Source organism: Leuresthes tenuis, unplaced genomic scaffold, assembly GCF_036924035.1.
Source record: "Leuresthes tenuis unplaced genomic scaffold, fLeuTen1.0.hap1 SCAF_9, whole genome shotgun sequence".
In the NCBI taxonomy this organism is placed as follows: domain Eukaryota; kingdom Metazoa; phylum Chordata; class Actinopteri; order Atheriniformes; family Atherinopsidae; genus Leuresthes; species Leuresthes tenuis.
Window position 1 is genome coordinate 21,766,267 of NW_027325363.1, and position 13,674 is coordinate 21,779,940.

Here is a 13,674-nt window from a genome sequence, read left to right on the forward strand (position 1 = left end):
TTGTTTGCCACGCATGTTAAAACTACGCAAAGTAGCTATACTTCCTGTGACATACACTGTCTCATCAGGTGACAATGCAGTGGTTTTGTAATGCTTCTGTTCCTAACAGACAATAGGCCACTGAAGACACTCATATCTCCTTAGGTGCAAAGCGCAGTATACCTTAAATAACTAACAAGATGCTGTTAGTGAACTGAATAGCAAACAAAACAATGACCTTATAGAAAATGTTTAATCTCATAAGAGCACTGCACTTGTTCCGTTTGTATAGAAAAGTGATACAAATCAAAATCAGCAGCAGTGGCCAACTGCCTCCACCTTCTAGCTTTTTTTTATGTTACATATATATCTTGTTAAGTGAAAGCCAATAAAATGCAGTTGTCTGAGAGCAAAATTTTGTTTTTGTAGGCTCCAGGATATGGTGATTAAAGAAAGAAAATGATTTTCTTCACACTCAGCATTGCTCCTCCCGACACTTTTTCCTTCTTATCTTGTGCCTTTTTTAAATACCATAATAAAAACCAAGCTTTACAAAAAATATACATAAGTAAATGGTCGAGTGACAGGCAGCGGCTCTGTCTTTGTTTGAGGGTGCTAAACTAGCTGCTAGGCAGGTATTATGCAAATATTTTTCATTGTGATGTAGGAAAGGGAAGGAAGAAAAAAAACTATTATTAGGACTGAGGCGTCTCAAGCATTTCAGAAGCAATGTATGTGCAGGGAGAGAATGCGTTCCTGAAGTGGTCCCAGTAGAGTGCTTGTGTAGAAATCCCTCCGTTAGCTCTCCTATAGCCACATAACAGCACCTATGAGCTAACAGAGCTATAGTACACGTTCGTTCATTCATTCTTCTTAAAGAATTGGTGAAATAAAGACAGATAATGCCTTATTAGGAGGCTGCATCGTCCCAGCCCTGTTCACTCCGTTATATGGATATACGCCGATCGGGAGTTATCTAAATAGCTTCCGAAGGACGCCGACTTTCGCCGAACTGTTCTCGGTGAGTAGATATTTCGTGCCAGAAATAAGGTCTAGGTTTAAAAATACCGGAGTTCCCCTTTCAGGAAAGCTGGTTGGAGAAGGGTTTGGGAAAAGACAACCATGCGGCAAAGATAATTTGATCACACCTGCACTAAGCTGTGGTATATTTCTGCAGGGCTGAAACCACAGTTGTCCAATAAATGTTTTAGATGTGGATGGTCTTGGGTTTCCTATAGTAAAGGACATAATAAAGGAAGCACTGGAACTTCTTTCCTTAATGTTTTGAGAAACTGATCAGCTCTTATCACGGCTGACACTTCGATACTAACAGGTTTCCGAGTTAGGAATCTCCCAAGCAAAAGAAAATTTGACCCAACTCTATGTGAACACTTAAAGTGATAACAGAGTGGCTGGCCCATGTATATACTGGTGGCTAATGTAAAGCAATGATATTCTTGCCATCTTGTGAAATGTATTTGTTTTTCGCTGCGTGTAATATTGCGTAAATCCTGAAGTTTATCTACATGCAACCGAATACCACATAGAAGACTTTTTCTTAGACTTTTATTTTTTTTCTTCCCTTTTTGAATAGCATTATGCTATTACAGAACATAGGAATGCAAGTATAAGGAGTGGGTTTTCAAGCAAGTCCAAGTTTCAGGGCACAGGATTATTTGAGGCAGTAAGCACTTTCTTTTCTAGTGCAAAATGGCACTAAATCATATTTATCACGTAATTTCTCAAGTCTGCATGTCAAAGCTTAGGGAACAGCAAAGCAGTAGCTTTCACTGATTTAATCAATTAGGTCTGGTTACAAAGTGACCTTTGAAACAGGAAGGCTCCAAAAAATTACAGGGAACAGATTTAGAACCAATTTTAAATTAATAGGAAAGAAATAATACCATTTAGAAGATATAAGTTACGTTCAATGCACTCTGTGTTTACCTGTTTATTGAAAATATATATCTTTGTATGAAGAAAAATAAACTATTGAGGCAAAACTCTTTGCCATGAGGGGAAAAAAAATTACTTTTGCGCTGTAGCTGCACAGCTTGACTTTTTTGTTGCACCCATGAAATATTTTCCCTCTTCTTATTTAAGATGAAGTGCAAAGTCTCATTTTCACACTCCAAAAGTGACACATTAAGATGATGGACAGGCACTCTGTTTTTGAGCTAAATAGAAAGTGACATATCTGTTTATTTCTCCTGGGCCTGCACATCCGCTGTTGAAACGCTGAAAGGCCTAAAACACTGCTATCTGTGGCCGTGTGTATGTCCCGGTGTGCAAGTGTGGGTTCAGTGTGTTACGTTCAATTTGTATTTCAAAATTAGTAAATCAGCCGATTGTCTTTCACAGAAGGACACCCACTCAATCTTTGTCAGTCAGATGATTCTCGAGACATGCCACATCTCTAGCACTGATGCCTCAGATTCTCATTCCAATCAAGTCCGCAAAGTGGAAGAGCAGAGGTCTAAATGAATGGAATTAAACAGTGCTGTGAGGTATTGGAAGCGAGGTTGAATGACGTCATCTTATTTTCCTCCAGAGTACATTTAAACAGAAGGACACTAGCTGGGAGACACCTGGCGCTGTGGTATGCTCATTTACATTTCATCTAGTTTCAAATGGAAAGCACAGTAGAAATGTGTTTTGTAATCATTATACATTCCAATTAACACTGTTTCCTTCATGCTCTTCACTGAAGGTCCATAGCCTTGTTTCATAAACATCATCTAAAAGGCAAATATGTTCATAAAAAAACATTTTATGAACCTTCTCAAGCATTAGAGACAAATTCCTAATTATAAAGCTTACGCTGCTCTTACAGTCAATTGAAGAGTGTCGAGTACCTCCTATCCAAAAGTACACAAAAAAATCTTAAGAAGCTCCAGATGCTGCAAAAGGAAAAGTTTTGATTGATTTGTTGATTTCTAACACTACATTTGTTTCTAACACACTCCAGTATCATAAAGTAATGTTTGATGGAAAATGAGTGATAATGTTTTAGGAAAATAGAAAAATTAAACCAACACACACTCTCACATAGACACACAGAAATCAGTGCAAACTCATTCGTTCTCTGAGTTTTTGAGATTATTATTTTCTCCTTTGATACTTGATATCATGTGTTCGAGCTGACTCTGCTCACTTTCCTGATGGCAGTTTTGTCCCTGCTTCTTCGTTATGCGTTATTTGTTGAACGCTCAGAAACAGAGCAGAGGCCCACTCTCCATTCATCAGAAGAGAGACTAAGGAAAGGGTAAAAAATTGCCTTCCAGCAGAGTGCAGGAACAAAATGAAAGTCAGCTGGAGAAGCTCAAATACATGGCAATATAAAAATTTTAAAAAAGACCATTTGAATAACAGAATCAGTGCAAGGGAGAAAGAGCTGGAGAATCAAATTTAAAAAACAATTGACAAATGCGTGTCCTTTTTATTTCAATCACTAATTCAAGCTTTAAGTGTGCACTAGATGGATATCTGTATAATTTATGCTGTCTTAGTATTTATTATTCAATATTCAGAGCAAGTTTCAGCACAGTGAGGTGCTGGGAAAAGGTTGAAATACAGTAACACTGTATAAATTGTAAATCAAACAGAGTGCAATAATTTGCACATCATACACACCAATATTTTATTCACAAGAGAACATTACAAAACATATCAAATGTTGAAACTGATACATTATACTATTTCATGAAAAATATTTGTTAATTTTGAAATCGGTGGCAGCAACACTTCTCAAAAATGTCTCTAGAGGAACAACAAAAGGCTGGAAAAGCAAGGTGTCTTTAAAAAAAAAACAGCTTGAGGAACATGTTGCAGTTAATTAAGATAATTGTCAGTAAGATGACTGGGTGCACAAAGAGCACCTTGATGAAGAAGAGTCTCTCAGAAGTAAAGGTGGGCAGCAATCGGCCAAAAAAACTGCATCCACAAATTGTGAATTTCAGAATAATGTTTCTCAATTGAATATTTCAAATACTTTGAATACTTACAGTACATTCTATCTGGGAGAATCTGGGATCATGTCTGTGAACAAGGGCAAAGGCCCAAAAAAAAAATCAATAGTGGTTTGACGTGACCTTTGCACCCTTAGACAGCAATGCATTTAAAGCAGGCGTGCCTCTGTCATGGAAATCACTGTATGGGCACAAGAGCGCTTCCAGAAATCTTTATCTGTGAACACAGTTCACCGTGTCATCAACAAATGCAGGTTAAAGCTGTATCATGCATAAAATAAGCCATATTTGAGCATAAACCAGAAACAATGCTGTTTTCTCTGGGCCAAAGGTCATTACGAAAAGTGGCAAACTGTTGTGTAGTTGACTAAATCAAATTTGAAATTCTTCTTGGAAATCATGGCTACCACCTCCTTGAAACTTAGAGAGCAGCAGAATTATTGAGCTTGAGCAAACCCTGACTCTCCGATGGTATCAAGATCCAAGACTGTTGAGCATTTAAAATCTTAAATCAACCAAAAATGTCCTCTACCCAAGGTCCAGCAACGTTTATGGACCGTTGTTAAGAGAGGAGAGGATGCAACACAGGTAAATATGGCCCCGTCCTAAAGTTTTATAGATGTGTTGCTGCCATCAAATTCAAGACAAAGCTGGCTGTCTATAACCTTCTGTTTCTTACTGCTTGTCTCATCTACATCTTAGATCAATTGCTCTCTGTGGGCTAGCACTCTGCAGACTTTGTGGATATAAACTTAAAACATAATTAGGCTTTGAAATTCCGTTTAATTCTAGCAGCACAGCATGAAATAGAAAAAGAAAACTGCAGGGTTCAGGAAGAAGAACGATAGCACATCTGTGATGTCACTCTTTCCCACTTTGCCGTTGACAAAAATGTAGTTTCCTTGTAACACAACTGTCATACACATACCTTTTCTTTATTAATTTGCTTCCTGATCCCTAAATTGTACCTACAAGCGCACCATGTCTTTTTTCAGGATTTATACGGTTTGATAGATTACACTGAGAAACGCCTTTGTTGTCACGATCAGCCCTAAAATAATGTTCAATCAATCACATGTAGATGTCAGCCCACCAGAAACAACTAATTTATGCACATGATTATCACAAACCAGAGAATCCCGCTATGTTGTGCAGCCCGTTCACATCTAAGTCTGCAGAATTCCTCTGCAAACTTGTCCTTTTGTTCATGTAATCTGACCAAATGTTCCCACAACCAAAGTGTATAGACCTCTTTAGCCACAAGTTCCTCTAACTCACTTAAATCCACACAGCTTCATGCAGGCTGGGTCATTTGACTCTTCCCCATTTGAATTTCTTCTTCAGTGCACCGTGGAAATGAGGTTTTAACATGCAAAACAGTGGTGTAGATTTGTTTGCCTTGCTCATCTGGAGTTAGGTAAAGAGCAATGCTCAGCAGTATGCACCTCAAGAAAGCTCAGGGGGTCACAGGGTTTTGAATAAGTCAGGCTGGATTCTGTATTGCAAGGGAAATAGGTACATGTTGTTTTACATCAGATGCGTTAACCTCAGACGTGTTCATTAAATGCATTGGCCCTGCTGCTTCTTTTCCCTGACACAGTGTGCAGTAAATAAGAGCAGTGTTCTGAACCGTGGACTTGCCTTCAGGCTAGGATTCATTGTCAAAGAGATGTGAAACCATCAGCTAAAGGGAAGATATAAGCGAAAGCACTAAATTTGTTCCAGTGTTTTTCCAATCATATTTGGTATACCAAAAATGTGTCACTTTATGAACAGCTGCCCGTGGTATCAGCAAGAATTTCTTACAGGAATTTTAATTATAATCAGATTTTTATTCTTTTAAAGACATATGATGTGTCTTTGAGTACATCTAGAAGGGAAACATCCCTGCAGGGAATGTGTTATTCGGAAGTGCAACGGGTAAACATGGAAAAAAACATTTTTCTCAATGTATTTATTTTTTTTCAAGAAAGTAAAATGCTGATGTGCACAAAAAGCATATATGCCGATTCAGCCCATTAAGAGCCTGCACTAATAATATTCAGTTAACCTACTGTAAGTGTTTTGCCAGTGGTTCTGATTGAAAATGCAGAATGAGCCTCAACGTCTTTGCATCCCAGATGCCCAAAGCTAAGCATTTGCCTTCGTACACAAATTACTCTTGAGAAAGAGCGGAGACCATAATAAAATGATATGCAAGCAATGCTGCTTTAAATTTAAATTTCCAACTGCAGTACATCAGAGGCAAGTTTTTACATCTGTGGGAGCTCATGAGGTTAAACTACTCTGTGAGATAAACTACAGGTAGGTGAAAGAGCCCCCAACTAACACTGCATAAGACTGATAAATCATTGGCTCCGATTGCAGTTTCTCTAGCAAATTTGTCTGTCTATTTATATATTTTATCTTGTGTTTATAAGATTATCTATTTGTGGGGATTTTGTAGGTTGAACATGATCACTTACTTTTGCTGTATTCAACAAGCCATCAGAGAGTTTTCTGTTGTAACTGTGTTTACTGTGGTGTCTTCTTAAATCTTTCAGGCTTGGTTGTTGAACATATCTATTGAAGTAGTACAATGTTTACTCTCCAAAAGATGAGTGAATGATTTATTAAAACTGCAATACGTTCTGTGGATTTTTGTTGCGATATCTTCACCAAATATTTAAATAACAACAACTCATTAACAGGCAGACAGCAAAAGCCAAAGAGTCTTGAAACTATCTTCCTGTCTTTGTTAGTGGATGAGTCAAAAGCTGTTGCATTGGGGACATATTACAATTCATACAAAATGATGTCGATTTGTACTCCTCAGACAGCGATACGACTTCAAATCCAAGTAAAACAAAACAGACACACGGGAAAATAAGTACACCTCTGCATGTACAACATCTCGTCTCTGATGTCCTCTTTGCTATTTAAATATATGCTGTCACCATAACAGGATCTAAAGAGCTCTTGAAGGCCCTCAGAGGAAAAATAGTAAACAAATAAAGCAAAAAAAATGCTGTGAATGAGTTTAACTAGAGATTTGAAATAATCTCCATATAGTTTGAGCTGAGTCATTCCACTGAAAGGGAAAATCTGCTCCAAACGGTGTCCATTTCAAACAAGAACCAATCTATCTGGGACTGGTTGCCCCTAGAATATCACAAATGTGACCTAAATGAGGGGCAGTCCATAAAATGATAAAATAAAGTAAGACAAAAAAATAAAATTAATAAGTTCAAACAAAAATTAATTGAAATGAAAGTAAATACATTTTGTTGTCAAAGAAAGGACATTAAACAAAATTTCAGTTTGCCAATACAGAGAACAGACTATCAAACTAAGCAAAGGCAGAGTTCTTTGTCCGCTGTAGGAATAGTTGTGTTCGGTGCAGACAAGATCCAGCTTTTCTGCAGAAGACTCTTATACGCTCCAAGAACTGTGGAGCTGGAAAAGTTATTGTTTGGGTTTGTTTCGCTGCTTAAATATGCAGTCATCAATTCAACTTTAAACTTTTATGAGTTATATAAATGGGTGCATCATGATCAGAAGTAAAAAAAAAGTTTACGTTGAACAGTGAAAATGATCCCTTTAAAATCTACAAGGGAATCCCACAGAAAGAAGACATGGGCTTTAATAAGTGTTTCATGGATGGATTTGTTAAAAAGGAAAAAAAAAAAAAAAAGATGTTCCATGCGCCTTTGGAATTATTTATAGTACTTATAGTAATTCCAACAAGTCCTCCAAATGATACTATCCTATAAATCACTTACATCCTGAAATACAATCCATAAGGATGTCCTGTAAAGTTTCTTTTAAGAGGCCAAATTTGTTTTACTTACATTCAGTTGATAACACAGTAACACTTCACCAAAACACTTTTCTCACATTGTGGTTCGGTTTAAGCTAAAATATTTAGTATTTTATTTAGATAGTTTCAGAAAAATATTACGATTTAGGCTGAAATGCATTTGTTTTACAACACAACTGTCACCCTCGTGGATGCCAATCTGCTTTGGTTACAAGGAATCATTTGGATTCTATTTACCTAGAATTGATGATTTACTTACTTTTTAATTTACACATGATTACTGAGTTACTTTTCATTTTATGTATCTACTGAATGTGCAGTCAAGCTGATTGGCTTTACTTAACTGCACTTATGCTCAGGATTTAGTCTGTCTTGATACTGTGACTGGGCTAATCATATTTTAAAGTAAAAGAGTATGCTCCAGTTTGAAGGATGCCAAAGGTTTCTTTGGCAGGTGTAGACAATCCTGTTAGATGGTGTTTGTGTTACACCTTAACCTCTTTTTCCAGTAAATCAATCTTTTGTTTGTACAGCTTCCCAGTGTGAAGCTTTTCTGCCAAGAAGATTTAAATAAATAAAAATTATTTTTGGAAATCATGGATTGAAAACATTTGGCAAATCAAGGAATGCAAAGGACTGAGGACCGTTGAGCTACTAGATCCTATATATATATATACATATATATATATACACACACATATATATATTTGTTCACATAGCTGCAAGATTTTCACCCTCAGCTTGACAAAGCCTGTAGCCCTCTTTCTGAAAAGAGTCTGCACTAATTAGTCAACCGGCCAATGACCCAGAATATTTATCCTTTCCAAAGGCATAAAAGGAACTATTATAATTCACTGAGAATTTTGTACGGATCAAACTTTGTTTTCATTTAATATCCTCAGAACACTATTTCGAAACACTGACTTCCCTCTCATTTCAGGTACCTTGCCCTTCCTCCTGTGTCAAGTGTCTGATTGTCTTCCCTGATTCCAAAGTGTTTCCACCTGTTCCCCTTGACTCCACATGTGTTCAAATAGTCTGCGTCCCACTTGTCTTGTGCCAGTGTGTTGCAACCGTTCCATGTTCTTCACTCTAGGGCCTTGTATCACAGAATCCATAGCCATGTAACCTTGAGCCTGTAGTTGAGCGATCCTCCTACAGAGCTATCTTTGTTTGTAATTTATTCCTTAAGCTGTTCATAGGCGGTTTTGTTCCTCCGTTTAAGAGGGATTTTGGTTTTTGTCAATGTTTCATAGAACCTCCGTTAGAGGAGTGTTGCATTTCAGTTATCATTAAAGTTTCATAGTTCTTCCGCTAGTGGAGAGTTTGTGTTTTGCTTATAGAGATCTGTGTGCCTCCGTTAAAGGAGAGCCTAGTTATAAGAGTTAGGTTTTATAGTACCTCCCTCAGTGGAGAGATTTATGTTCTGTAACAATTGTGCCCGGTTTATCAGGTGAGCATCTTCTGCTTAAGTCCGCCACATTAGGAGAGCATATAAGTTTATTTTGTAATCGGTTATAGTCTTTTCTGTTTTCCTCCTGGAGTGGAGAGTGTTTTGATTTTGATATTTTTCATAGTTGCACCATCCTCAAACATAGTTATTGAGGAGAGTGCCTCTGGTATTTCACAGCCTCTTGTTTTTGCTCTGTCTGGAGAAACAAGTATTTATTTTCAAGAAACAGTCTGACTCTGTGTCCTGTGTCTTCACGATCTGTGACACCAGGGAGTTATAAGTACGGAGAATATAATATATATATATATTCATTTTTATATCATAAAATATATTCAACACAATACATTCAATAGAGAATGTAGAATATGAAAATACTTTAAGAAGGTCTTTTATGTACTCCCTTTCAGTAGGTCTTCAATATAATTCTTGGTCTATATAGCTTCCAAGGTAGACCTAATACCACTTGATTTATGGTTCACTTGTGTCTAATTTAATTTGCTGGCCATACTTAAGACATACAGTGTGTTATGTATGTCAGAGTGAAAACCAGGCCAGAAAACTGTTTTGCAAGAGACGATTGCGTCAAGGCACAGATGTGGTCAAGAATACAGACGATTCTGCAACACTGTTCAAAAGCACCGTATCCTGCAACATTTTTTGTTTCAGTGGGAGAAGGTACAACGATACAATCTTACGTATAATATTCCAATAACCTGGTCTTTGAAAAAGTTGAGTGGTCAGACACAGGCACAAAGGCAGCCAAATGACTCCAAAACCCATCAATGCAAAAATACTTTAATCTAAAGTGTAGAAGATTAATTAGATTATTCTATTATAATTCAATATATCATAATCAATTAAGATAAACATATGTGTGCAGTGATGTTCACCATCAAGCCTTGTGCAAATTAGCAAATACATCACAAACAAGTCTTTCTTTGTGATAGAGTAGAACTGTGTGTAGGTTGATAACTTTCCATTTTAACATTTTGCTCACTGTAATTCCTGATGGTTGTCCCCTCAGAGTGCCTTAAGGAAATACTCACTGGCCATCTCCATGTTTCAAGTGCAGTTGACATATTCAAATACATGCTTTTCCTCTTAATAGGAATAGTAATAGAAAAATAGAAAAAGGGAAATCATTTTTAAGCTGAGTGACACTTCCATTAACCTCTTGTCCACCACTACTAATATTTAGACAGTGAACCATGGAAAGGACAAGGTAGGTCATTGAAATATCCTCAAAAACTCTGGAGGGTTAGGTTTACTGTAGGCTTTGCTTGTATTTGCTTAAAAAAATGTAATTCTGAACCCACTCTCAGCTTCCTCGGAGGAAATAAAAGCTATCTTTTCATAATTGCTGAGGAAAACTGATTTACCAGTGTCAGAAATGCTTTATGTAAGTGCCCTCTAATTCTGTTCTGCCCTTTCTTCAATTGCCAGTACACTTGCTGGGGCCCTTCATCTATTTCACTCAGTCTCCTTCATCGTGATGGTATTATGGACCCAGATAATAAAATTAGGCAGGTACAGTGTTGAAAAAGTTTGATCAGAAAACAAAAGATATTTTACATTTTCTAACATTTTATGGTGATAAAAGGAAATAAAAACTCGATTTAGCCTGTTATTTCTGCGGCGAGTAGAAATCAGTCAGTTATATTCTTTTCACAGTAGGCTCCCAAACTTTTAAGTTTTCGTATAAGAATTCATAAAGGGAATAAATGGGCTTTCTCTGCAAGTGAGTTACTGTTGGGGTAATAAATGAATTTGAGTTTTTTTTATAGACTTTCATGTCGTGAATTACTTTCTTGCAAAATTCTATTTCATAGGAGCAAGCAAGAATGTTACAACTTGGACCCATTTCTTTCAGACACTTTTCAATAAAAGCTAATGGTGGGTGGGGAGAGTTTTCAATAGATTTCATTCAGTGTTGTGATCTTTGTGAGTTAAACTGAGCATCATGTAGAGTTTTATTCCTACCATTTTTGATTTATTTTCTCCACACCATGTCAATTCCAGTGTGCCATTTAGATGAATGTAGACAAATAAAGATGTTATACCCATAATAATGTGTAGGTCTGGACACAGCTTGATTTCACTTGATTTACATCAGAAAACTGTGCAGTTTTAAAATGGGCAGTTATAGTGGTTAAGAGACACTATTTTAAACAGGTTATATGCCAAAAAAAAAATATATATATATATATATATATATTAGGGCAGATACTTGGAGAGATTTCATTAGGTGTTTTGGAAAAAGAGAATTGTACTAATTTCCATATTTAAGACGCTGCTTCTTTTTCTTCTGAACGAGTAAGCAGCTTTCATCTTTGGCTAAATATTCACATTATTTAGATACTTTTTGAGCAGCCGGTATGAATATGTTACTTTACTGAATTAAGAAACAGTGCATAAGTACTTCTTGTTAAAAATAAAAAAATAAAAAATAATAAAAATCACCCTGTACATCATTTCTTTAACACTGAACATTAAACAGAAAACTTCTGTCATCAAACATTCTCTTTCTCAACTTGTCACATCCTGACACTTGGTCAAAAACCCTTCAGGTCAGTTTGAAAGCATGATGCACTGGGATCTGCTTTTCAGTTTTCCTTTTGCAGTGGATAGTGACATACAAATTTCCCTTTGGAAATTACATTTAGGTACAAAATCTTAACAACAAAACTACTTTGTTAGGTTTAAAATGCCAACTACATGTGGAACAACATACAACTTCTTTATGCAACTTCCTACATTTCCATGGTTACCACAGCAAAAAGCCACGTGACAGTGACCTAAACAACAAAGAATATTTGGCTTGACATGACATGTCCACTATAGGGCAAGATTATAACCCAAGAAGACAGCCCTCAAGGGTGGTCAGCGAGCTGAGGTGCGTATCCACCCAGATAAAAAGGGTGTCTCTCACAACTGAGCATTACTATTCTTCTTAAAACAGGAAGCATCCATGAATTAAAGGGTAAGGTGGACACATGGGATACACTTCTAAACAAGACCCACTAGCAGCAGAGGACAACGGAGGATGTGAAGAGAAAGAGAATATCATTAAAGACTAAGGCCTTCCATAAGCTGCATCATTAGCAGATGACTTTCAGTGGTTTGAAAAGGTCAGTCTGAAGGACAGCACAGAGGCTCTGATATTTGAAACACAAAACTGGATTGGAAAGTCTTTCCTGTTCCTGGGGGACAACTGGGTTTTCAAACATCCAAAAGATATCACATAAAGAGTAGACACAAAAGCACACAATAAATATGCAACAGTTATAAAAGTTGCAATGTACAATAAAAGCACTGGCCATTGCTCCTTTGGACAATGTTCCAGAGTAACTAGGTGTCCAGCTAAAGAACCAAGCAGCCAAAGGACCTGGGAGCTTTTAGAAATGTTTTGAACAGGTTCTACACCAGAGACTATAAATCCTCTCCAATGACAAGGATCAAACTGTGCACGATCCGATTACTGACTGCCCACTAGAACAGCCTTTGCCTTCTGAGTTTCAAATGATAAACCTGGCTAAGATCACCAATGTTAGCGTTTATGTTTTTTTTTTAATAAAAACGTTGTAGACATGTCTCAATCTACCATGATAAAGATGCCAAATCAGCAAATTGTTTCAAAATTTAAAGTATCCCATCCATCCTAAGTAATCCGAAGTAATCCCATCAACATTTCATCAAAAAATATTTAAATAAATAAAAACATTTAACCTTTTCTCTATGGAAGAACTTCTGTGATGATCTGTTCTTTTGCCTGCGCAGTGGGTGTCCAACTATCTTGCAGCTGATCATCTACCCAACAGGAACTGTATCAGACTTGTTGGATATCTGACAGGTAGGCAAAGATTTAAAAGTTTGAAATTATTTGGGCCTCTCCAGGATTTTATCTAAGTTATATTGTTTTGTAGTTGGAATTTTGGGATTTGTCCAGCAGACTTTAAGAGTCACAGCTAATCAGCTGCAAGAGACAATACAGTGAAAATTAATTAAAAATCCACCAACAACTCAAACTATCAAATTATTAATAAGTGTTATAAGTCTATTATAAGTCTAACACAACTCTTGACAGACTCAACTGATCAGCTGCAGGAGATTGGCAGCCATCATATGTGAAAAAGTGTGGAGCAACTCAAACTGTCTACAGTTGATAGAATAGTGACCACGTAGAGAGCCTTCAAATACAAAAGTGATACATGATTCACTAAATGTAGTATTTGCTAAAACTGCTTTAAGATTTTTGTAAAGTTATTTTGGATGTCAGATATTCCTTCTTCTGTAGACTCCTTATGGGTAGCTTGTAGCTTAGCTCCTTGCTAATTCACCAAACAGAGTGTTCTGGCTGCTAGTTCCATACATTAAAACTACTGTTGTTTCAATGAGTAAAGACGGAGGAGCAGAGGGAATGGTTTGCTTAGAGAGATATCATACACCCTAATGGCTCCAGAATTTATATAAATCTA